General features: G+C 34.2%; 1 protein-coding gene across 12 annotated transcripts in view; it reads right to left on the reverse strand.

Moving 5' to 3' along the window:
- The window catches only part of CDH18 (cadherin 18), a 1,109,085-nt gene that overhangs the window by 516,124 nt on the left and 565,686 nt on the right, over nt 1-27,275 (reverse strand). For 8 of the 12 annotated variants that reach the window (XM_064375899.1, XM_064375898.1, XM_064375888.1 and 5 more), the window contains one exon: nt 19,398-19,516. The gene's annotated coding sequence lies outside the window, so the exon portion shown is untranslated. Of the gene's footprint in view, nt 1-19,397; nt 19,517-26,848; nt 26,929-27,030; nt 27,157-27,275 lie in introns of those variants that run through there. The other 4 variants (XM_064375893.1, XM_064375900.1, XM_064375895.1 and 1 more) reach the window with 4 other exon arrangements.

Consider the following 27,275-nt stretch of genomic DNA (forward strand, 5'->3'; position numbering starts at 1 on the left):
TAAAATAAAACATGTAACAGAGGAGAAGTCAGGTAAAGTAGTCTCTATATGATACTAAGAGCCTGTATTGTCACCCTGGGAAGCTTCAGTTAACTGACACTCATCATTTCATCTCCATATCCTGGAATATGTTTGAATCAGTTTGTGTAAGTTTGGAAATTCTGGAGTAACAAAGGCGACATGAGCACATGTGTGATGTTCTTTGTTGCATCGCAGTCTGTGGTTCTATCTTATGGAGAATGTTTGGACTTCCAGAACAGTATGATGTGGCATCACTTCATCGGGTCATTGGTGACAGTGGCCTTGAAAAAAACTGTTGATCATTCTGCTACGTATCCTCACTGCCATACCTTCTTCTGCACCATTAAATAACTTACTCTTGTTTGATTAACTTAACAATGTCTGTACCCAGTCTTTCTGTTATTCTGAAACAATGGCAATTTTTTTTTCAATATAGCAGTCATGAAAGAGAAACAAAGAAATATATTTATAAAATGGAAAAAGACAAGGTAAAAAAGGATGAAGGGAGAGAGGAGTAAATGAGAAGAAAAGTAGAAAAAACATTGAAGTTGAGAGGGGAGAAAGAGAGTCCTGAAAGCAGGAATTTTTTTTCCTGGGGTTAATGTTCACACATCTTTGTTACCTTGTGTGTGTATAATTGTAGGTGAGTGTGTATAAAAATAAGTATTAAGTATCTTTATTTATTTAAAAATATTATTTAAGATAGCATTAAATATAAACTCAGGAGTTATGTTAATATATATATAGTTATGGGAATTTTTAAAAAATACAAATAAGAGTAGCAATATCAAAATAGTTTTTAAAAATATGTTATAAACATAGTTGTAATTATACTGTATTTAAAATTTGTATTTCTTTTCCCAGTTGTTCAATCTTTCCCACGTTACTTCAAGAAAACTTATTTTATGACTTCCACCTATAACATTCTACCTGCCATTTATTTAGTAATGTTGAATTTTTAAATTTAGATTATCTAAAGTGTTTTGTTATTATAAATACAGGTGGTATAAGCATATATTTTCCATATTGAGGGCTATGTCTTGGAGATAGATTTCCAGAAGAGGAAGGGACAAACAAAAGGATTTACAGTCATGCATCTTTTAATGACAGGAATGTGTTCTGAGAAATGCATCCTTCAGTGATTTTATTCTTATGTGAACATCAGAAAGTGAGTGTACACAGACCTAGAGGGGTTAGCCTACTACACACCTAGGCTATAAGACATAGCCGATCTCTCCTAGGCTACAAGCCTGCACAGCATGTACAGGTGGACAATTGTAATATAATGGTAAGTATTTGTGTATCTGAACATTTTAAAAGGTTCAGTAAAAATACAGTAGAAAAAGATTTTAAATGATACACCTGTATAGGATACCATAAAGGAAGCTTGTAGGGCTAAACGTTGCTCTGCATGAGTCAATGAGTGAGTAATGAGTGAATGTGAAGACCTATGACATTACACTACTGTAGTCTATAAACACTGGACACTTAGGCTACACTCAATTTATAAAAATATTTTCTTTCTTTTTCCCCGAGACAGAGTCTTGCTCTGTCATCCAGGCTAGAGTGCAATGGCACGATCTTGGCTCACTGCAACCTCCACCTCCCAGGTTCAAGCGATTCTCCTGCCTCAGCCTCCTGAGTAGCTGGGATTACAGGTGTGCACCACCATGCCCAGCTAATTTTTGCATTTGTAGTAGAGACAGGGTTTCACCATGTTAGTCGGGCTGGTCGTGAACTCCTGACCTCAGGTGATACCCCTGCCTTGGCCTCCCAAAGTGCTGGGATTACAGGCATGAGCCACCTCTCCAGGCCAAAATATTTTTTGTCTTTAACAATGAATTAACTTCAGCTTAGTATGTTTTTGCTTTAGCAACCTTTTACTTATTTTAGAATGTCTGAAGGTTTTAAATAACAATTAGCTAAAATACAATCACATTGTATAGCTGCATAAAATATTTTCTTTCTTTCTTTTTTTTTTTTAAGAGTACTCAGTACTTTATTTCAAAGGCTTGCTTTAAATAGCCTTTCTTTTTTTATTATTATTGTACTTTACGTTCTGGGGTACATGTGCAGATCTTGTAGGATTGTTGCATAGGTACACACATATCATGGTGGTTTGATGCCTCCATCACCCTGTCACCTACATCAGGCATTTTTCCCAGTGTTATCCCTCCCCAACCTCCCCACCCCCACCATCCCCCCACCCCACAACAGAACCCAGTGTGTGATGTTCCCCTCCCTGTGCCCATGTGTTCTCATTGTTCAACACTCACCTATGAGTGAGAATATGTGGTGTTTGGTTTTGTGTTCTTGTGTCAGTTTGCTGAGAATGATGGTTTCCAGATTCATCCATATCCCTACAAAGGACAAGCTCTTTTCTATTTGTCATTTGTTTTTGACTTTTAAACATTTTTGTTAAGAACAAAGACACTAACATGCACATCAGGCCTATGCTAGGTCACAATAATCAATATCACTATTTGCCACCTCCACATCTTGTCCCATTAAAAGGTCTTCAGGGGCAATAACACATGGAACTGTCATCTCCTATGATAACACTTTCTCCTGGAATACCTCCTGAAGGAACTGCCTGAGGATGTTTATCTCATATATTTATACACACACACACACACGTATATAAACACTGTATATAAAATAACAACAAAAAGTATACCACAGTAAATACATAACCCATAGTTATGTATATATAGCATAGTCATTTATTATCATTATCAAGTATTATGCAGTATAAATAATTGTATGTGCTATGTGCTATACTTTTATATGACTGGGAGTACAGGAGGTTTGTTTATACCAACATCATCAAAACGTGAGTAAAGCATTGTGCTATGTTGTTACAATGGTTATGATGTTACTAGGTGATAGGTAGTTTTCAATTACATTACAATCCTATGGGACCACCATAATATGTGAGTTTGTTAACTTCATAAATTAGAGAATAAATTCCAAAAAGCAAAAAGCAAAAAATAAAAGAAATAAAAAATTAGAGAATTCATTTCCTTTAAGAATATTTGATATATTTAGTATAAAATTTTAGGTTGTATAACATTATCTTTTATTTTTCAAAAAAAAATCTTAAGAAGGCTGGGTATGGTGGCTCACGTCTGCAATCCTAGCACTTTAGGAGGCTGAGGAGAGCAGACCATTGAGGTCAGGAGTTCAAACTCAGCCTGGCCAACATGGTACAACCCTGTCTCTACTAAAAATACAAAACAGTTTGCTGGACATAGTGGCAGGTGGCTGTAATCTCAGTTACTCGGGAGGCTGAGGCAAGAGAATCACCTGGGAGGTGGAAGTTGCAATGAGCCTAGTTTGTACCACTGTACTCCAGCCTGGATGAGACTCCATCTCAAAAAAATAAAAAATAAAAAAAGTAATTTAGGAGATTTTGTAGAATGCTTAAGTCTCAGAGAATATTAAAGTATTCGCAATGCATAATTCCTTTAAGATGATATAACGTCCCATCTAAATTACCAAGGCAGGAAAGACATTATTGAGCTTGCTATTCTTTTTCTTGTGACTCATTGACCCTATAACCTGACAGAACAACTCAGTGTGTTTTCTTTGTATTTGATTTTTTAAATGTATTTTCTTATTTGTAGTTTATAATTGATTCATAATCACTGCTAACAAGAGATCTGACAAGAAAAACAAAAACTGAAATAAGAACATCAAGCCTCAATACGCATAACCCACAAATATATGCTGATGTCTCTGCTCCCATTCATTCACTGAACTCACATAGTTCTTCATACACAATTATAGTTTTACAGTATTTCCATTTATGAAGGTTTAAACAAGTTCTTAAGCAGTTTTTATTCCTATCCAACTGTTTTTCTTTTTTTTGAGGTATTAAAACTACGATGCTGTTGGAAGGTAATAATAGTGATATGAAATATGTATTATTCTATTTTCACATTGCTATAAAGAACTGCCCAAAACTAGATAATCAGTATAGTTTGGCTGTATCCCCACCCAAATCTCATCTTGAATTGCAGTTCCCATAATCCCCACTTGTCATGGGAAAGACCTGGTGGGAGGTAATTGACTCATGGGGATGTTTATATTTATGATGCTATTCTCATGATAGTGAGTGAGTTCTCATGAGATATGAGGGCTTTTCCCCCTTTTGCTTGGCTCTTATTCTGCTCTCTCCTGCTGCCATTTAAAGAAGGACATGTTTGCTTCCCCTTAGCCATGATTATAAGTATCCTGAGGCTTCCCCAGCCATGCTGAACTGTGAGTCAGTTAAATCTCTTTCCTTTATAAATTACGCAGTCTTGGGTATGTCTTTATTAGCAGCATGAGAATGGATTAATAAAGTAATTTATAAAGAAGTGAGGTTTAATTGACTCACAGTTCTGCATGGCTGGGGAGGCCTCAAGAAACTTAACAATCATGATGGAAGGAGAAGAAGGCATCTTCTTCACAAGGTATCCGGATTGAGAGAGAGAAAAGAGCAGCACAGCACAATGCATTACTCATGTTTGGTGAACTAATTCACTATCAAGAGACCAGCATAGGGGAAAGTACATCCACGATCCAATCACCTCTTACCAGGTCCCTACCTCGACATGTGGGGATTACATGGGAATTACAACTGGGGATGAGATTTGAGTGGGGACACAGCCAAAAACCATACCAAAAGACAAAGATAAAACCTAAAGCACAGATTTTTCAAATGTATATGAAGTCTATCATTTGATTTAAAAATTTGAAAAATAGAACATTATATAAAAGTGAGGACATATCAGATGTATGTTGTTTCATAATATATTCAGCTACATGAGTTGTTAATGACTGTAAAAATTTGGTTTGTCATGTAGACAAGTTGAAAAGAACCTGAAGGCCGGGTACAGTGGCTCACTCCTGTAATCCCAGTACTTTGGTTGGCCAAGGTGGAAGGATAATTTGAGCTCAGGATTTCAAGACCAGCTTGGGCAACATAATGAGACCCTGTCTCTACAGAAATTAAAAAAAAAAAAAAAAGAATTTTCTGAGTGTGGTGGTGTGTGCCTGTAGTCTCAGCTACTTGAAGGGCAGAGGTAGGGGGACTGCTTGAGCCTGGGATAGTTTCAGCTACATGAGAGGCTGAAGTGGGAGGACTGCTTGAACATGGGAGGTTGAGGCAGCAGTGAGTGGGACTGTGACACTATACTCCATCCCGGATGACAGAGCAAGAACTTATCTCAAGAAAAAGATCTTGAATGCAAATTTTGAAGTATAATGTGGAACTGTGTATTTTTCAGAACCTGAAAAAAATTTACACATTTTAGGTAATTCTGTTATAGAAATTAAACTAAGAAAAATCAGAATTGCAAAATAGTCTGAACAAAATGACCATAGCAGTGTTGGTAGTAGCAATAGAAATAAACTAAAGAGACAAACATAATGGTTTGATGAATAAATTTTGATATATCCATTAAGGTTATAAAGGCTTTAAATAGCATGTTGAAATACTTAAGGCTATTAAAACATTAAATGATGTATTATTCGGTGCAAAGTTTGTTCAAAATCCACATATATGCCATATGTACCATAATAAAATAATTGTACTTATACAGTGCATGCAGTTTATTTACCAAAGTGTTTGTGGAGATTATCTATGAGTGGGGAGATTGTAGGGTATCTTTATTTTGGAGTTTATGTTTTCTACACCCTCATTTTAAACAGTATACCTATCTTACTTTATGAAGAATAAAATAAAAAATGAACAATGCAAACATAACAATGCTATAAGCTATTTCTTAAAACACAAGTTTCAATCCTCTGGAAATTTATAATAAACAGTAAGTCTCATGTGAATGTAAGTGAATAAATGCAGTCATATTTGTAAGAATAAAATGAGACCTACATAGAACGGATTTTCTTCACAATTCTGACAAGGAAAACTCTAAATCTGAACTTTGCTATATTCAATGTTATAAATGGCTTGATTACTTTAAATAAGCTATATCTGATTTTACTGTATGTTTAATATATGAAAACATACTCTCCTGACATATAAAATCAGAAGCAGATAATTATAATTTGCAGGTTTAATAGATAGCATTATATGTTAGCAAAATATCTATCAAAGTTGAATCAGTGTGCTAGAATTATAGGGATGATAGCTTAGATTTTGTTTATTCAGATAATTAGTGGGGAAAATACAAAAACTATACAGTATGTCAACAGTTTCACTGTCTTGTAGGCTACATTTTTCCATAAGGTTAAATTTAAGGAGGAGAAGGGGAGAGAGAGGCAGGTAGAAAGAGATATGAGGTTCTTGTGGGGATGGAAGTGCTACTGGACAGAGAACATAATTTCCTAGTGTATTGTCCCATCATGTCAATAAACAGCTACATCTATCCCAGCAACACTTCCATGACAGAGAAGGTGTGTATGCAGTACAACAGAACACACAGTTTTCTTTTCTTTTTCTACAACAACAACCTGTAGTAAATACGAACAGATGGTATGTGGCTTTCATTAAAAAAAAAGGCTTTCAGGAGAGAAAACAAATTAATTTTGTTGTGTGAGTTTGAACTTCGTACTACACATACTAATTTGATTCATATATAAGAAGATAACTTGTTTAAAAGAATGAAGGAAAGGCAACAGAAATATCATTTGTGAAACCTGGTTTATCAGTGGAGGTTATTGTTCATTAAAACATACTATATGCTGATTTCTGGACAGCTGTTCTGTTCAGATTATTTAATTCAATTATGATGAGATTAAAAATAATATATCCAATAATGCTCTTGCTCAGAGAGAAAAACATGTCACAATTTCATGGATATTAGTTAGGCTTCTAGTCTTTAATCACTAAAAGTATGAAGGCCTGAGAGAAGATTAAGAGCTCATAAATCTGGATAAGAAAGAGAAAAGTCTATCACACTTTAATGTTACATCAGCTATCCACATAATTGTATATTCCAATTAGATGTTATGGATTTGTTATTTTCTTCTATATCCAACACCTGAAGCATAGAGATGATATATTTAGCAAATCACCATATCAATCACATGGTATAAAGAAAGTAGCAAAATTGCTAAATAATTAAATAGAAAAAACAGTTCATTTTCTTAATAAAGGGATTCTAGATGTAGAAAACTTTACTGATGGAAATCAGCTCAAATCCTGTTTTTCTTGGAGCAGATTTTCTTTCCAATAGTAAACAGCTAGTTATTATTTTCAAGAATTATATGCATGCTTATTCACCTACAATAAATAATGAAGACATAGATAAAGCATTTCACTTAATTAACAATACTGATGAGCTATTTTAAAGTCATTTCAGAGTATTCTCATATTTTGAGAGTTTATTTTAAAATAAAACACAATAAAAGATGGCTATGTAACAAAAATTACAGTTATGTTGAATATATATTATTGTTAATGTAAAGTATTAGTGAATAAATGTACTAACACCAAGCCAATTGATTAAAATTTATAGTACATCTAGACAATATATTTGCAACAAGACCAAGTCTACGTGACATAAAAAAGAAAATAATAATGTCATGTTTTTTCTGAATCAGTATGCACTACACTTAGGTTTAAAGGAAACAAAGGTTAAAAAAAAACTGTAATAAAGGAAAGTGAGAATAAATGCTATAAAAGCTATTGTAAACTAAATAGGAGAGATTAAAGATATTGATGTGATAGTTACTAGATAAAGACATTCGCATCTAAAGGATACATTAATTACAAATTTTTTTTAAATGTAAAGATATTAGAGGAGAAATACCCAATATTATTTTAGACTTTTGACCTTAAAGAAAGCATGGTGATGCCAACATTATAATTAGAAAAATACAGAAGATTATTTCAACTGATAAGAATAGAAATGATGATGAAACCTGTTTTGCTGAGTGCCTTCTGTGTGCTTCACACTGTGCTCTGTTCTAGAATCATAAAATTTTCATTCTTTGGTTTGAGTTGTACACATTGTACAGATAGAAAATTATATAACTTGCCTGTGGTGATATAAATCTCAACGTTACCAAGCTTCAAAACAGCTTATGACTAATTCTAATGTTCATACTTACATAAAATCCTGTTGGTCTCAGAAAAATAAAAGAAGGCATGACACACATTTTCATCTACATCATAAGGAACAATGATACTCTTTGATCACAAAAGAAGGTGTCCTAAAGCGTTTATAAATTAATGCTTTAGTAGAGTAATATAAACGTTTAAAAATCTAAAAATATTGTATGTCCAATAAGTTTGAGGAATAGAACAGGATAACACAGTGGAGAAGCTCTGCTCATTGGTGGAAATAAAAGACCAGATTAGAGGTTAAAGGACAGAGCTAGATACATGGAGTTATAAAATTACATGAGTGATAACCATGAAAGTTGATGAGCTGAATAGGGGAGTGAGAAACAAGTCAATAGAGAACCACTGCGAAACACCTACAGCTCCAGGGCAGCAAGAATAAAAAAGGCTAAGAATGAAACAGACAGAAAGGAGCAAATTCATCAACGAATAAATTATAATGAATTACAGTATTAATATATATTATAAATAGATATAATAAAAATATAAACATAAATGAAATAAGTATTTTTCCTGAAATTTACTGATACTGCCATGGTACACTCCTCTTTATATTTATAATTTGTTAATAATAAATGTTATGCATTTCCATATTTGAAATTAAATTTAGCAGTAAGAGAGGATGTCCTCATCTTCAATATATATTTAAGCATTTTACACTTTTGCAGAACTATTTTTTATTTAAGATCACAACTGAAAAATCAAAAATTTAAAATATAATCAGGTAAATTGGTATATTATATAGGAAACTCCTCAAGTTGTTATCTTAAGGTTTTGAAGGTATTACTATATTACATTTTATTTTAAAAGGCTATGTAGTGTTGTGGGTAAACGGATGCCAACTATAAAATACCTAAATGAATAAATATTTAAATGCTAAGTTCACGAGGCTCATGGGAATACAGTTCATAAGTTTTTTGAAAATCCTTACCAGAAAAATAATTATTAAGACATTTATTTATACTGAAAAATAATATTTAATCCTCGAGATTAAATAAGATTAAATATTATTTTAAATATATTTAATTTGTCATACAAGACAAATTTGGGTGTTTTAAATTATAATGAAAAGAGAAAAAATTAGAATTTTAGTGAAAACTAACTTGTTGACATATATAGATAATACAGAAAACTTTTTAAAAACAAACAGTGAAGGATATTTCCATTGGAGATGGGGTGATGCAATTTTACAGGAAAACAAAATAAAGTTTGTGCAATGATTCTGTATTTCTTCTCTAACTGCTGGAGCATAAGTCTTTCTTATTTTTAGATTTTATTCTAAAGGAAATATATTTTTAACATGGTGCCTTAAAAATAGCCCATTTTAAAGCAAATTAATCGATTTTAACCCTAATTAGAGCAAAACATATTTATTGATAGAATGCTAGTGTACCACAAAAAAAATGAAGTAACATTCTGAACATTCAGAATATATAATAGAACTGGTTACCAGTTTGCTTGTTCTCAAGTAAATACCATAAAAATAACATTTTTCCAGTATAAAATAATCATTAAAATATAATCACTCAAAAATGACTTGTAATTTCATTTGTTCAAGAGCTAGTGTATAGGGTTGAATTCACACACATCACTTATAAATCTAATCAGCAAAAAAGTCCAAGAAAGGTTTCGTTAGAAACAAAGTTTAAAATGTATTACTAGAGCTTCACATACTCATTTGATTTATATATAGAAAGATAATATGTTTAAAAGAGTCAAATAAAGGAAACAGAAAGATCATTTGTGAAACTTGGCACATCAGTGGAGGTTATTGGTCATTAAAACATACTATGAAACATACTATATCAAAGCCAAATACCGCATGTTTCTCACTTATGAATGGGAGCTAAATGATGAGAACATATGGGCACATAAAAGAGAACACCACACACTGGTACCTTTCAGAGGGTAAAGGGTGGGAGGAAGAGGACGATCAGCAAAAATAACTAATTGGTACTAGGCCTATTGCCTGGGTGATGAAATAATCGGTACAGAAACCTCCATGACGCAAGTTTACCTATGTTAACAAACCTGAACTTCTACCTCTGAACTTAAATGTTAAAAAAATAAAAGAGAGAGAGAGTAAGAAAGAAATGTTAATCGAAGTGATTGGCCAAATGGTGCAACAATTTGGCTTCACCGTCCGCGTCTCCATTATGCCAGTAAGAACTATATATAAAGGGAAACCTATTCAAGTTTGAAAAAATACAAAGGTGGTTTCTGAGATCTAAACTACCATTATTTGGTAGTTAATAACTATATTTGTACTAAGTACATAAGGATGATACAAAGAAAAGGTGATATTCTTCTTTTGTCTCAATGGTGGCATTATCTTTAAATGGCATTTGGAGCCTGATTCATGTTTTAAATCTGATGAATGAAATAAACGAGCTTGTTTATTTTTAGCATAGCTTTTGTTTTTCTTATTCATGTATTACCCTCACAAGTTGCAAAGCAAAACCTGTTTCCTTAGTGTCTTGAAATAAATACACTTTGTATATTGTATTTATATTGCATCTTACCATTCTAGTAGCAAAACTATTAAAGTAAATCGAAAATGTTCACTAAATGTCAAAAATTACTAGGTATATAAATTCAGAAAGCTTTTCAATTTTCTATCATTTGAAGTCTGCATCAAAAGGGTAAAAGTTGTTTTCAAACAGTTAGAAAAATAAAGATGGTACATTATCAATAAAGCAAAAGTGGCCAATTAAAACAATTGATGACTCCAGTTTAAGAGCATAAATGTTCACTGCATAATTCTTTCAAATTTTACCATAGTTTTTAAAGATTAAAAATATAGTTTGGGGAATAATACAATGAGATATCACTACATACCTGCCAGAATGACTAAAATGAACAAGACTGACAATAAGAGTTTACCTCATATAATGGTATAAGAGCATAAATTAGTAGAACCACTTTGGAATATGATTTGTCTTTATCTGTTAAAACTGAATTTATACATACTTTATAACAATTCTACTTACAATATACGCCCAGTAAAAAGGCACACATATATTCTCCAAAAGTCAAATACAAGAATGTTGATAGTTGTATTATTTGTAATAGTTTCTAATAGAAATAACAAATAGAATAGTAGTAATAGTAAATAGTACAGTAAATACACCATAAATTATCCATTCTACTACTGAAGGGATTTTGTGTCATTTCTGTTATTAACTATTTCAAGTAATACTCAATGATATTCATTAATAATATTATAGTTAATAGTTAATAACAGAAATGGCACAAAAGCCCTTCAACAGTAGAACAAATAACTTGTGGTATATTTATACAATGGAATAATCTACAGCAATGAAAATGCAAAACCAACTGATTCATTCCACAAAATAGGTGATTTTTACAAAAGTAAGATTAAAAAGCTAAACACAATGGAAATATACTGTATATTCTGTTTATATTAAATACAACAAGCAAATGCCATGTATACATTAGAAGTCAGGATAAAGAAGTTATATCTGGGGAAGAGAACAGGACTGTAAAGTTGCAAAATGTAGGCTTCAGGAATTCAGGTAATATCCCATTTTATATAAGTTGTGCTTACCTGTGAATGTTCGCTTTGTGGTATTCATGCGCACCCTAATATCTATGTGTGATGTACTTCAAATTTATTTTCTGAGATATGGTGTGGGCTATGTGCCAGGAAATATCTTAAACCTTGGAAAGCCAAAGGTATGTGAATGCACAATATCCTGGGTTAAAGAATGTTTTTTTTTTACTTGGGGGTGAGAAAAAAGGAAAGGAATAAGCTAATAAACACTATAGAATAACATGAAAATATTAGTTAGTGTGATAGAGAACTACTTTAGGGAAAAGGGATTTGTTTTTAATAGGATGAGAGGAGCATAAAGGACCAGAAGTTTACCACAGAGAAATATGAGAGTAGGACGTTTCAGACTAAAGGAATAAGCAAGTTCAACTGCTTAGCATATTTGAGGAGGGAAAACTATAAAACTGTCACATAATGAGCATAGGATCAAGTTTGGAGAAGGACGCTAGATGAGAACATAAAAAGGTTTTGAGGTGATGGGAAGACTTTGGTCTCTTATTTTTCATAAGATTGAGATGCTTGGAAGAGTTTTGAAAGAGAGGAGCAACATCTACTAATTTATACTATCAGGAAGTATTTGCTGATTGGCATATGAATATATGAATGATTAGGGGAGGATATTTGCTGATGCAAACCAACTGAAGGAAATTGATATAGAAGAGACCATGGTGATTTGAACCAGTATGGTGGTAGCAAAGACACAAGTAGTGAACATATTTTTAAAATATTTTATGGGGAGAACATACAGGACCTGACAGTGATGGGAGGTATAAGGGTGACAAAGGTGTAAAGGATCTCTCTTTGTTTTCAGATTGGTACAAATGGGATCATTTACTCAGATGTCAGAAACATGATATATCTGAACAGAATAAATAGGTGGTGGTGTCTTCAGATGTGTTTTAAAGATGGAAGTTTCCAGCAATTTGGAAGGCCAAGGCGGGCAGATCACTTGAGTTCAGGCATTAAAGACCAGCCTTGCCAAGGGTGAAACCCCATCTCTACTAAAATACAAAACTTAGCCAGGTGTGGTCATGTGGCCTGTAATCCCAGCTACTCGGGAGGCTGAGGCAGGGGAATTGCTTGAATCCAGGAGGCAGAGGTTGCAGTGAGCCAAGATCACGCCATTGCACTCCAGCCTGGGCTACAGAATGAGACCTTGTCTCTAGGGGAAAAAAAAAGAAGTTTCCAAAGCACACTTATGAGAAGGACCATTAGAGAGTGATAATCTGATGATGAGGCTAATTAAGGAGATGAGTCAGGGAGGGTATGGGGACAGAACTCTGAGAAGGAAGTGCAGATATAGCTGGCATTGTCCGTCATTATAGTTTGAACAGAGACAAGAGATCAGAATATTGGTTCATATAGATTAGTGGAAGTGACATGAGCTTGTCACTGTCTCATTGATTTAGCAAATTTATTTCTGAAATGTGAAGCAAGCCCATCAGCTGGGATCCAGGGTGCAGGGGGTGTGGGTGCTGGCCGGTGAAGGGCCATTATGGATGGAAGAGGACAGTTGGGAATGCTCCATTCTGACCCGGCTGCTTTTAGGTAAGTGGGCCCTGTAAGGTCATCAGTAAACTTCTGCAACTCAAATTTACTCTTCTACAAAATGAAGTTAATAATATCTACCTACCCTCCGGTGCAGTAGGCCAAGAAGGAGATTTTATATAAAAAATGATTACTACATATTGAGGTTCCATAAAAAACTGGCAGTTTACATGGTTGACTACACATACACAAGTAAATTATAAATGAAACATTATATAAATATAATATTAACTGAATCAATACTTTATATAAAAACCTGAGTTCAAAGTATCCATTTTTCTTAACTAATTTCTATGATTTTTTTCAGTATACTGTGTCTCCACATGATACTTAACAAAAATTCTGTTACATTTTTAAAAATTTTTGTACATTGAAACTGATTTTGCCAAAATGATACACTTTTAAATTTCATAAAACTGTAATTTTCTTATGTAGTTATTTTTAAATAAAATTCAATATATTGGAAAAAAATCAAGTGGTACTAGATGAAAAATAAATATGAAGACAAGATAGTAATGGAGTTTGTAGGAGAAATGTGTACTATAAAAGATATCTGAATGAATGTATTTTCAAGGAAAGGCAAGGTCTAGGCTGAGGATTTAGTTAGGGCAGAAAGATCAATAACAATTAAACACAATTTGGTTTGAAGCAATTTTTATTTTAAATATTTTATGTCTCTAAGGGAATCAAATTTTTACAAATACTTTCTTGAAGTTGGTAACAAATAAGAGACATAAACACATATTAGCTAAGATCAGACTATTCTTGTGGAGTTTATCGATTAGAACAATCTGGCTATTCCACTGAGTTAGTGTTTTACTTTTTCATTTTAAATGTTTGGCATTTCTTTTAGTAAAAGAATGGGTACCACTTCTAGGATGCTGACAAAGTGTCCTAGTTTACTTCTTTCTGAAAGCACAATTTTACAGTTGGAAGAGTCAGCACATCCAGGATGCTAATACCAAATTTAAGTGTTAAAAATACCTTTTTGCATACACATTAAATCCTCTTTAGCACTGGACTGAAAATGGAGTGAGATGCTTTCTCAGAGAAACAAGCTATTCCTAACGGTTACATATTTCCAGAGTCACAGTCACACAGGAGCTGCCTCTGAAGTTGGCGAGAGCACCTCATCTGAAAGGGTGATTCATACTTAGGGGATTTCAACCCAGTGAAACTCATATTCTATTGATTCCTGTTGTTTCATAGTTCTTTTCCCTTTTATTACCTGAGTGAGTGTTAAATATCTCAAAGTATTCTTAATTAAATGTTCATAAATTCTGTTTAAAAACTATGAAAAAAACTATTTTAAACTGTACTTTACATAATACATTAAAAAGATCTAGAAGAAAAGGTCTTTAGGTATCATAGACAATGCAAAAAGCTCACAGATTCTGGCAATTTCCATAATTACAGAAGAAATAATTGAGGGGAAAAATACATTTGCTATACACACACACACACACACACACACATGCACACACTACGTTGTTTCAGTACAGAGTGGACATGGTAGTCAACTAATAGTTATGGCCTTTCAACAGTCTTGAAAAATCACTAATTGAAAAAAAAAGAAAAAAAAAAGAAAAATCACTAATTGAACATCATCAACTGTAACATTTCAGGGAAGAAATTTGGACTTACTGAGGGGTTTCAGAGAATAGATGGCTCTATTGTTTAGGCATATTCTTTAGTAGTATAAGGAAGGTAGATATTCTTTGAAAAAGGATTAATGAGGACTGGAGGGGATTGGAAGGATTAGGAAGACTAGTAGAATCTAGAGTGGCAGAGAAAAGGAATAAGATTGTTAGAAATATAATGATATAGAGTTGAAAATAGGAAAACGAAAGAATATCTACAAATTTCAAAGGATAAGACTAACATGGCAGCATGACAGGATATAAAGAAAGAAACGGGTGAAAATGAGTTAGGAGGCAAAAATGAAGACATAAAGCATCAAACTGATACATTGTTTTGTAGAGATTTTAATGATTGAATATTAAGTAAGGATTAAGTAGAGTAGCATGGGTTAAATAATATTTGATTTTTAAAAAGCTGAATAAAATTAATGTATGCATGTTTACATATATATGTTTTTCAGGTGTATGGAAAAAGGTGCAAATGGATAAACAAAGTATTCATTTGTGGATATCCAATTTGTAGACATTTCAGCTCAGTGGAGACTGAAGAAAGGGAGACCAAGTATAATTTGATTTGCTACAATAAACACCTGTCACTTAAGAAATTAAAAGTACAAAAACAATGATTCAGAAAGTAAAACATGTAAGGGAAAAATACAATGGCGTTTCCTGCGTGTCAGAAATGAACACGTGATTGGGAGTTGGTTCTGCTTCTGAGTACCCAGCCAGGCTCTTTGGAAGCAGATCAGATGCTGACGTAATCTCAGCAAACTGGTGCTTTCACAGGCTTTGCACTTAGCTGAAGTTATTCCCCAATGCCTTGGCTCATTTGCAGGTTTTTTACTACCTAGAATTCAATTATTTGAATGAGACACTCTGATAAAGAATATGGAAACTCAGATGAACAACTTGTGTCAGTGTTTCCAAGATCACTGATAAACCAGATTAAAGAAATCTGGCACATGTCACTCTATTTGCATACTCCATCGTGTCTAGGATTGTTTCACATGCAGGTGGGCAAGTCGTATGACTGCTTTTAGAATCACATACTAAAGAGGGATTTTACAACCAGGTGTAAGCAAACAATATCCATGGGACATATTAAAGAAAGAAAGAAAATTGATATTAGCCAAATTTAATTAATTATTTGCCTTAATCCATTCTTTTATTTTTTTATACCATTGAAATTTGTTTGACATTTTTCTATGAACATTTTCATAGCTGTTATGATTTAAATGTGAGATAGGGCTATCTGAGAGGGTAAATTTTTCCCTATTTTGCAGTTTAGAGAAGGTTAAGCAACATCCTAGTCACTTAGTTAAAAATTAGTTTGCTCAGTAAACACAAATAGATTTCTATATTCTCATTCTAAGCCAAACTTTGTTTATTATACCAGGTTACATTTTTAATTGAGCTATAGAATATTTTATTATGATTTATTCTACTTTTTAAAAAATGATATTGTACAAAAGTTGAGTAATTATTTCCTGCACTACAAAAGTAAAAAGCAGAGAGGGTAATATGCTTATTTTGCAACATATTCTATATTTTACTTTGTTTGTTGTTTGCATAGATGAATAATTGAATAATTTACCTAGGACTGTACAAAATAATTCAATACTATTTTAATCACATTTGGACACAGGAACTGGAAGTTCAATAAACTCACATAAACAGTAAGACAATATAATTACTGTAGATAAGAATATATTCATTAGGTTGGATAAATTGGTTTCTTTCATTAGGAATAAAGTGTACCTTCTTTTTAAAGAAACTAACATCTTTCAGGAAACTAACCTCTGGGTTTCATACGACTTTCTCATCAATTTAATTTTGAAGAACATAAGAATTCCAGATCAATCGTATAATTATTATAGATTAAATAACATTCTGTGCTTCTCCTTGGAAAATTCATATGATGTGCTGTTTATATAAATGCAAGAACTTCATATACCTCAATATGCTAGTTTTATTAGTTTCCTATTGCTGCTAAAAAAACACCACACATTTAGTGGTTTAAAGAAACAGTTATTATCTTGCAGCTCTGTTGGTAAGAAGTCTGACATAAGTCTCAACTGAGCTAAAATCAAAGTGTTAGTGTGGATATGTTCTGTTCTAGAGGCACTAGGGGAGAATCCATTTCCTTTATCTTTTCTAGTTTCTGGACTCTGACCAAAGCACTTGGCCTTCTTCCTTCATATACCAAACCAGCAAAATCAGATTGAGTCCTTCTCACATGGGATCACTGTCCTCCTCCCTTCCTCCCTCTTTGACTTTTAAAGACCCTTGGAATTACATTGGGCCACCAAGTTTATACAGGATCATTCCCCAACTTTAGGTTCTCTAATTGGCAACTTTAATTTCATCTGCAACCATAACCCTCTGTTGCCATGTAATATAATCACAAGTTGCAGGGATTAGGATGTGAACACCTTGGGGACCTTTCTTCTGCCTACCACACCAGCATTCAAGGTACTTACATGTAGCACTTATACATTAACATGTTTGAAGTATTGTTGTAACTTTGCTCATAGAGTGAGTTACAGAGCTACGTCACCTAATTTATCTTAGAATGTAAATATTCTGAGTGAAGCTTGAATGATAAGGAACTAGTTAATCAAGCTGATTATTCCCTCTTTATATTAATAAACAGTATGATTATAAAACCATTAGGTGATTGTTGGTGGGGATGGAATGTGTGTGTGTGTGTGTGTGTGTGTGTGTGTGTGTGTGTGTGTCTTGGGATAGTTATATGAAAGAATACTTTAATTGGCATGAACAATACTGAAATAATCTTGCTTAAATATTTGCTTAAATATCAGTTTCACAACTTACTAATCACCTCAGACATTCTGCTGAAACTGGAGATTTTTATCTTGGTTCCTAATGATTTATCTTGCACTTCAAAGTCTGGGCATAAATCACTAGGAAATGGCAAAGTAAAAACATACAGTCTTTTAATTGATATCTTGGCTGGGGGAAACTTCATATCTGGACTACTTTTCTCTTATTATAATCATTTATAAGATAAATTGGGGTTGACAGGAAACAACATTGTAAAAGAATTAGTACTAAATGAGATATATTTTATGTTGCAAACTAGTCAGATCTGAAAAAGCAATCATTATAACATCCAATTTAGGTAAACATAATAAATATAATAGAAGATAGTAAGTATATTGACTAATAAAATACACAGATGATTAAACCAGTAATTTGTGGCAATATTTGTTTTTGTGGCATCAAGAATGTTCCATTTGTTTCTAATATTGAACTCACATTGATGTAATAAAAGCCATCTATGACAAACCCACAGCTAACATAATACTGAATGGGGAAAAGTTGAAAGCATTCCCTCTGACATCTGGAACAAGACAAGGATGCCCACTCTCACCACTCCACTTCAACATAGTAATGGAAGCCCTAGCCACAGCAATCAGACAAGAGAAGGAAATTAAGTGCATCAAAATTGGTACAGAAGAAGTCAAACTGTCACTGTTTGCTGATGATACGATTGTTTACCTAGAAAACCCAAAAGACTACTTCAGAAAGCTCCTAGAACTAAAAAAAGAATTCGACAAAGTTTCCAGATACAAAATTAATGTATACAAATCAGTAGTTCTATACACCAACAGCGACCAAGCAGAGAATCAAATCACGAACTCAACCCCTTTTCCCCTTTTACAATAGCAAAAACAACAACAACAACAACAACAACAAACCTTAGGAATAGAGCTAACCAAGGAGGTAAAAGACCTCTACAAGGAAAACTACATAACACTGCTGAAAAAAATCATAGACGACACAAACAAATGGAATCACTTTGAATATAGAATGAGTTTCATAAATATACACGTCGGAAGAAGTAAGCAACTGTAAAAAGTTTTCTAAGGTGAACATTTTTATAATTAAGAAAATAAATTGTTTATACTTAAAATTTCCCCTAAATATATGTTTAATATATATTCATATGTATTTGTGAGTTTCCATTTTCATAATTTAAATGTATTTCAAGACCGTGTCTTCCTTGAAATCCATCTTCCCAGGCTTCGAGATAATCTCGCACTGGAGCTTCCTCCTCCCACTACAGCTACTCTTTAGTTACTAGTTTCTTATCTTTTCGATCTATAGGTGTTCATTGCTCTGGTTCCTGGCCCTTATGTTTTTAACATTTTCTCTCATATTCAGTCTCTTCACTTTAAGTGCAATCTAATATTTCATATGAATTTTTATTTTATCCCTGTAGCACACAGCTCTCCCTGTAACTCCACGGTTGCATATTCCATCGACTCCATTTTATCCCCACATCTCAATCTATAAATGTGCAAAAGTCAGGTCTTTATTTCTACTGCCTCTCTCCTTTTCCTGCCCAAGTTGATTCTCCTCAGTTATTTTGCTTCTTAGGGAATATCAATTGCATCCCTCTCATTGTTTAGGATACAAAAATCACAATTTATCCTTTACCATCACTTTCCCTCATCAGACTTATATCTTAAACAGTATCGCCAACTTTATTATCATGATAAATATAGAATCAAACCTTTTCTCTCAATCTCCGCTGCTGTCAATCTGCTGCAGACACCGTCATCTCTCCTCAGAATTCCTGGGATAGATCTGTAGCTGGCTCCCTGTTTCTGTTCTTGCTCCTCTTCAGTCTATCTGCAACAGGGGCAAGAGTTTCTTGTTGAAATATACATCAGATAATGTCAACTCTCTGCTCAGAATGATCAAATGCTACCCATGCTCTTGTGGGAAAAATCCAAGTACTTATACAAATCTACAGAATCTACACATGATCTGGTTTCTATTATTTCTTAACATTTTCACCTCCTATATGCTACTTCTTAGTTCATTTGGTGCTTCCATAACAAAATACCACAGACAGAATAATGTATAAAGAACAGAAATTTATTTTCTGACAGTTCAACTGTGGAGATTAAGAATAAGTCCTGGATTGAGACACTGGCATCTGGTGAGGACTTTCTTGCTGGGTCTTCATGTGGTGGCAAGAGAAAATGAACCCACTCCCAAAAACCCTCTTAATAAGGGCTGTAATTCACACCCTCATGACCTCAGCACCTTCCAAAAGACACCACTTCCCAATACTGTTGCATTGGAGGTTAAGTTTCCAACACATGAATTTTGGGGGACACACTCAGACCATAACACTCCATTTTAGTTACTTCCCTCGGCTCTGCTGTTCTTGTTATGTGTCAAATAGGCCAGGTGTGCTCCTTCCCTAGGACTTTTGCACTTGCTTTTCACTCTCCCTGGAATATGATTCCTGAGGTATCAACATGGTTCATATCCACACTTCCTCCCAGTCCTTATTCAAAGTATTCTTCTTAGTAAGGGCTTCCTAGCCAAATAGCAATTTTCTACAAATACTATAAAATATTAATTACACCCGCATTTACCAGCTTTCTTCCCAAATAGATTACAACCTCCATGAATAAATAAACATAAGCTTTTAATTTACTATGTAACAGGTAAAATATAATTCAATACGTAACTGGACTTGTGTTTTAAAAATATAAAAAATTTCTACAAGTAGAATTTTAGTTACCAAAGTAAAAACTTTACTGATTGGTCTTTGGGAACTGGTTTATTTACAATTTCAATCATATGATTCTTTCCCATGTATTGCTAAGTTAAATAGAATAAATGACTCAAAAAGTGGGTCCTCCATAACAGCAAAATTAACTACAACCAAAATATATTTTCATATATGCTGTCATGTCTTATTCAAATTATATCACATATTGCACCTAAAAACTACTAATGATATATTAAAAGATAAAGATAATGTAAACAATACAGAAAAATCTGGGAAGCTCACATTTTTCTCTCAAAATATGACCAAAACACCAAAAGCATTGGCAACAAAAGCCAAAATAGACAAACGGGACCTAATCAAACTCCACAGCTTCTGCATGGTGAAAGAAACAGTCAATAGAGTGAATCGGCAACCAACAGAATGGGAAAAAATTTTTGCAGCCTACCCATCTGACAAAGGGCTGATATCCAGAATTTACAATGAACTAAAACAGATTTACAAGAAAAAACAAACAAGCCCATTTAAAAATGGGTGAAGGATTGAACAGATACTTTACAAAAGAAGACATACATGAGGCCAACAAGCATATGAAAAAATGCTCATCATTACTGGTCATTAGAGAAATGCAAATCAAAACTACATTGAGATACCATCTCACGCCAGTTAGAACGGCAATCATGAAAAAATCTGGAGACAACAGATGCTGGAGAGGATGTGGAGAAATAGGAACACTTTTACACTGTTGGTGGGAGTGTAAATTAGTTCAACCATTGTGGAAGACAGTGTGGCGATTCCTCAAGGACCTAGAAATAGAAATTCCATTTGACCCAGCAATCCCATTACTGGGTATATATCCAAAGGATCATAAATCGTTCTACAATAAAGACACATGCACATGAATGTTCATTGCAGCACAGTTTACAATAGCAAAGACCTGGAACCAACCCAAATGCCCATCGATGATAGACTGGACAGGAAAAATGTGGCACATATACACCATGGAATATTATGCAGCCATCAAAAACGATGAGTTCGCGTCCTTTGTAGGGACATGGATGAACCCGGAAACCATCATTCTCAGCAAACTGACACAAGAACACAAAATCAAACATCGCATGTTCTCACTCATAGACGGGTGTTGAACAATGGGAACACATGGACACAGGGAGGGGAGCACTATACACTGGGGTCTGTTGGGGGCGAGTGGGGGGCACAGCGTGGGGTGGGGAGTTGGGGAGAGATAGCATGGGGAGAAATGCCACATATAGATGAAGGGGAGGAAGGCAGCAAATCACACTGCCACGTATGCACCTATGCAACAATCTTGCATGTTTTTCACATGTACCCCAAAACCTAAAATGCAATAAAAAAAATTTTTTTAAATCATAGCATACATAAACTCTAGTATCAAGCTTAATGAATTATATTTAATTGCCATGCATTTATCTTTGTTTGATTCAAATTATTAAATTGATTTTAACTTATTAGGGAGTTTCTTCATTTTTGTGATATTTTTAATTATTTCCTAATTTATTCCCACAGATTTTATATAAGGGAGTCTACCCTTTCCTATCTCTCACAATGGGCTGCAAATTGCTTTTTAAAATTGATAGACTGCAATAAAAAAATGATAGACTGATTTTCACTTCCACCATGCAGGAGTAAGTGTAAGTAAATCTTTGATCATAACTGTGTTATTCAATGGATTAAAATGGCATCCTATCTCATTTATATCACATTGGTAACTGTGGATCTAACCTAGATATTTTTACTTAGAATACTTTTAAACTCAGGTAGACTAAAAATAACTAGATCAAATGAAATTATCAGTAAAAACTAATTGTGCATAGTTACATATAAGTCATATATAAAGCATCTGTATTAATCCCTAAAGGCCTCAAAATAATGGCAATAAATGCCTATTTGAGAATCCTTATAATCATCTAAACATAATATGAAATAGAAATGATAGTTGAATTCCCTTTCAATGGAGGCATCCGTACATCTTGAATTTATTTCACCAGCAATTCATCTATCACATTCCATGTGCTTTGAGTAAAATCTTGAAGAAGACATAGTCCTGGCATTGAAGACACTGATTAAAGCAAATATTTCACTCAATATTTTTAGGGATCAAACTTTGTTCATTTTGTTCTCAGACCTACCAAGAAATGTTCTAAATGTATGTGGCCCGAACTTTCCAGTATCTACAGAAGCAACATCCGAGCATGTCAGGGTGCACTAGGACCAATGCTCCTCTTACACCTGTTCCTACATTTCCTCTCTATCTATTCATTTTCCCAGAAACAGCTTCCCGGAACATGTACCACACTTAAAAGTCAAAATACTACCAGCTGTGATACAGGTTCTTAATTATTTAACTTTCTTGGCCTTCTCTTTGTCATTTAAAAATATTGTAATAAGGAATTATTTAAATAAACGTTAGTACATCTATGCAATCATATGCACTAATCACAATGCATAATACTAAATATGGCAGGGACACCCACCAATTCAAAAGTACCCTGACCTAATGAGTGATCTGTAAACAAATGGATGTCTTTAACATTGAACTAAGCATCAGACCCACGCCTAATGGCACACTAGACTCACAAAATCATGTATCCTCTCCAGTATTCACATGGAAGACAAACATACTATAAGATTAGTTACATGTAATATTATGAAATTATATTTATTTTATTTAAGTATATATCTGTGCACATGTGTTTCTGTGACTGTATGCCTCTCTATCTGTATCACTATATCTTTCTAAATTATATATGTAATTCTAGTTGTGTGTGTGTGTATATATATATATATATATCCATATTGATCTATTCATTGAAAAATTATTTTTAAAATATATACCAAACATTGGTAACGGTTACTGTTTAAGAGTAAATCTCAAGTCACATTCTATGTTTTCTATGTCTACATTTTTACAACGAATTGTAAATGTGGATAATATGAGGAAGTATGGAAATAAAAATAATTGAGGCGTATTCATAATCTTAAATCATAGATTTCAAATTTTAGATTTCAAAATATTAGAAATTTAGATGTTCACTTTCATCCATGAACATAATGTAACAGGATAGTAACCCTTCTTGTAGATGATGTTTAACCACACTAGAATAACTGAAAGGCTTAGCATGCTTAATCAATTCTGATCAAACAAATCACCAAAGACATTGAATCCAAGATAATTTACCAACATTAGTGTAGATCTTTACAAATTACAAGCCATTATAAAATGTTGTATGTTGAATTTTTACACCTATTATCATTGCCTTTTATGGATAAAGAAAATGGTCTACAAATTGGATATGCACGACACATGAATCCATGACAGTATCCACCTTCTGCCATGTCTTCAAATCATTAAGCTCAGTTGTTTTCCACTGTGCAACACCTTACCACCTGTCTACAATTGTACCTTTTAAATCAAAATGTTTTCATTTTACTTCTGGAGTCTTTAAACACTAGAAACTACAAACTACTCCAAGCACATAGAATAATTAGAGTGAACACTCCCTCCCTACAACCCACATGTATACAAACTCCAGAAGTATAATAGTAGAAGCAATGATAGAGAAGAAAGAATCCATGTCTTTTATTCATTATTTATATTAAAGGATCAGGTGAAAAAAATTGAAGTGATATTTGTCTTCAACCTCAACATTTATACTGTCAGTTTTCATTTCCTCTTATCCCCAAAATATTAGCATATAATAATATAGTTCTCATTTCTCAGTTTACTGGAAAATCTTCCACAGTATTGTGTGAGGGATCTATTAAAACACCTACAAGTTGATGATCCATTCATGATCAAAGCAAAAGGAGGGGATTTACCTGTAGAGCACCCAACTGTACTGGGCAGTTGCCTACTCAAACAGCATGTGCATGAGTCTTCTTCTGTATACATCCTTTCAGCTTAGAGCAGTGGTTCCCACTGAGTGGTTCTCAAAATTGCACTGAGAACCACGGCTCAAAATTGCACTGAGCGGTGGCTCTCAGTGCAATTTTACACCCTCCCCAGGGGATAGTTAACAATATATGGAGAAATTTTTTTATTGACACAGTTGGAGGTGCTACTACTGGGATCTAGTGGGTAGAGAATAGGTATGCTACTCAAGAGCCTACAATACACAGAAAAGTCCCCCACGAGAATTACAGAGCTCACAATATCAACAGTACCAAGGTTAAGAAGGCTGAATCTAGAATGTAGTCCTATAGATATGTATAAAGCAAGAATAATGAAGGAATACAATTAAGCACATTAGGGCTTAAAGTTCTCTACTAATTAAAAAAAAAAAGAAAAAAGAAAAAGAACACCATATACATGCTCTGTCTTTAATGCCTCAGTCTCTCTCATTCTTCACCAGACACTGTGTCAGATCTATGGATTCAAAAGAAGTAAGTTTTTCCTGGTCAATAAGTTCAATATGTTTTATCTTAGCTCTGTTGAAGTGTTACATGCATCTTTAGAGTCTGAAAGACAATTAAGTCAGGTTGCAGATACTTAAGGTATACTTCTGTTCAATAAGGTAAATACAGGACTGTTGGGACACAAAATCTTGCAAACGTGGATTGCATTCATCAGACTACAAAAATCAATGCAAAGCCTAATAATGCTATTTATGTCAGCCAATGGGACAAAAAGTACTTTATATTTACTATATATAGCAGCTTTCATCTAAATAATGCATAAAGTTGGAATAAATGACTCATTTTCACAAGTCCACTATATCTATTTGAAATCACTCATTGAAAGGAATAATAATTTCCAAATTGTGCAATGGATGGACTTCACTCTAGCACTGGTTGCTATTGCTCATTCTTGTGACTGCTATAGCTAATTAGAATCAGCCTGCACTGGATACAGTTACAGCTAGAGTTTCCTGACAGTGTCCTTTCACTATTCTATTCCCCTTTGCTACTGAGTTATCTTCAGTTGCGTATATCTGTTGCATGTATAATAGCCAATGCTCATTTTCTACCTCCCATTGTTGACAGATAGGCAATCAATCTTGACCATTGGTGTCAGTTCCATTTTGTTTGTTGGTTTGCTTTCTTAAGTTGGCTATCTCCGAGAAAAAGCATCAGCAGTATGGTTAATAAAATACCCACCAAGGCCCACTAAGGGAATATCTTCTGAAGGAAGTACATGGGTTGGCCTATACCAGGTTAATTTATTATTAAGATATCCAGAATTAAATAAATAACAGGAGGCTTGAGGGAAACTGCAATCATAATTCGTGATAGGACCAGGGTGTTACACAATGAAACTAATTATCTACTAGTATCACATCCTACCTTCTTCCTCCCACATCCCAACAAGGTATATATAAGATCTAGGCTGGACCTCAAACTCTTGATTTAGAATTAAGCATTTCCTCTGATAAGACAAATACACTAAAATAAAAGAACAATTATTGCAGAAGCAAAGCGCCCTGCTTTGAAAAATCTGTGGGTGATCCCAGAGTGAAAAATAAAGGTTTGAAAACACAGTCAGAGCCTGTAGTTAGTGTTTTTGGCTGAATAACAGAATCTTTCTCTGATCTGTCTCTCGGCTCAAAGCAGTGATGCCATCACCTGAGCTAACCAAAAACCATAATACTTTTAGCTAAGATTTTTATTTTATTTTTTCTTGACTTCCAACAGGGAAAAAGCAAAGCACATTTATTCTTGATGACATCATGAAATGCAATGAGACATTGAAATAAAAATATTTTAATAGCCCTAGCTAATAAAATTCTATTTTTTTCACCTGTTACATATGAGAGGTTTGCCTGGAGCCACCTCTGTACACACAACACACACATACGCATAAGCATAATTTTACCTTGTTTTGAAGATATAAAAATTAAGACAAAATAATAGTTATTTCCACACTCAAGAAGTTAAGAAAGAGAAATGAATGAGAGTTAACAAACATAAATAAAGTGTGATCCTGATCACAGGAGCCTACCTAATTTTTTTTTCATGCATCATTTATAAGTGCCCTTTAAAATAAGCAAAAGTTTCATCCTAAGCTTTAATAAGCATTTACGGAAGGGAATCGCGGGAAGAAAAAAATAAATGAAAGAAGAAAAATGAGGCTTGTGCTGCTGCAGTTTGGGTGCTCAGAAATCACGTAATTTTAGAGGATACTAGAAAGGCAATAATTTAAAAAAGCCCTATCGAAAATTCAATTTCAGTGCCCCTGTTTCTAATCTGACCATGCGTCCCTCACTTTTACAGACAGACATAAATGACAGCTTATACTGATGCCATCCCTATTCCAATGTGCCTTGCAGAGTATCCTTCCAACTTCTTCAGGGAAGACAACAGCACAGCCACAGATAAACATAAACAGACACGCAGCTGGTTCGGAGACGCATTCGATAGGCTCTACGGCAGCATTCCTGCATAAGAAAATCCAAACGTACCCCAGCGAGCAGGCAGCCGGCATCAGCGACAACTTTCCCCTTAGCCCTCGATCCTGTGCAACCCATCTGAGAGGAAGATTTCACCCAGTCTTGTTTTGACTCAGAACTGGGTAAAGCGGCCCCGCTGTACGCAAACATATTCATGTCCCTACAGAGTAAAGTGTCATTTATTGAAGCCTTACCTTGGCTGACTTGCCCTAACTGGTGGAAAGGAACTTAAATTAAGAAGCAAAGAGGGGACTTTCCCAGAGCTCTGGGCACAGCTGCTCGCAGTCCTCGGCGAGCGCAGAGTCAGGCTCCGCGCACCTCCAGCCCCGGGCTCCGAGGCTGGGTCTCTGCAGCTCCCGAGCGCGCCTCTGATTGGCTGGCGGCGCCTGCCGGCCTGATGCTGCGCTCTCCGGGTCTCTCCTCCTTCCTCTTCTCCCCG

This window comes from Aotus nancymaae, unplaced genomic scaffold (assembly GCF_030222135.1).
Source record: "Aotus nancymaae isolate 86718 unplaced genomic scaffold, 86718_ANA_hifiasm-v0.15.2.pri h1tg000014l, whole genome shotgun sequence".
NCBI classification, from domain to species: Eukaryota; Metazoa; Chordata; class Mammalia; order Primates; family Aotidae; genus Aotus; species Aotus nancymaae.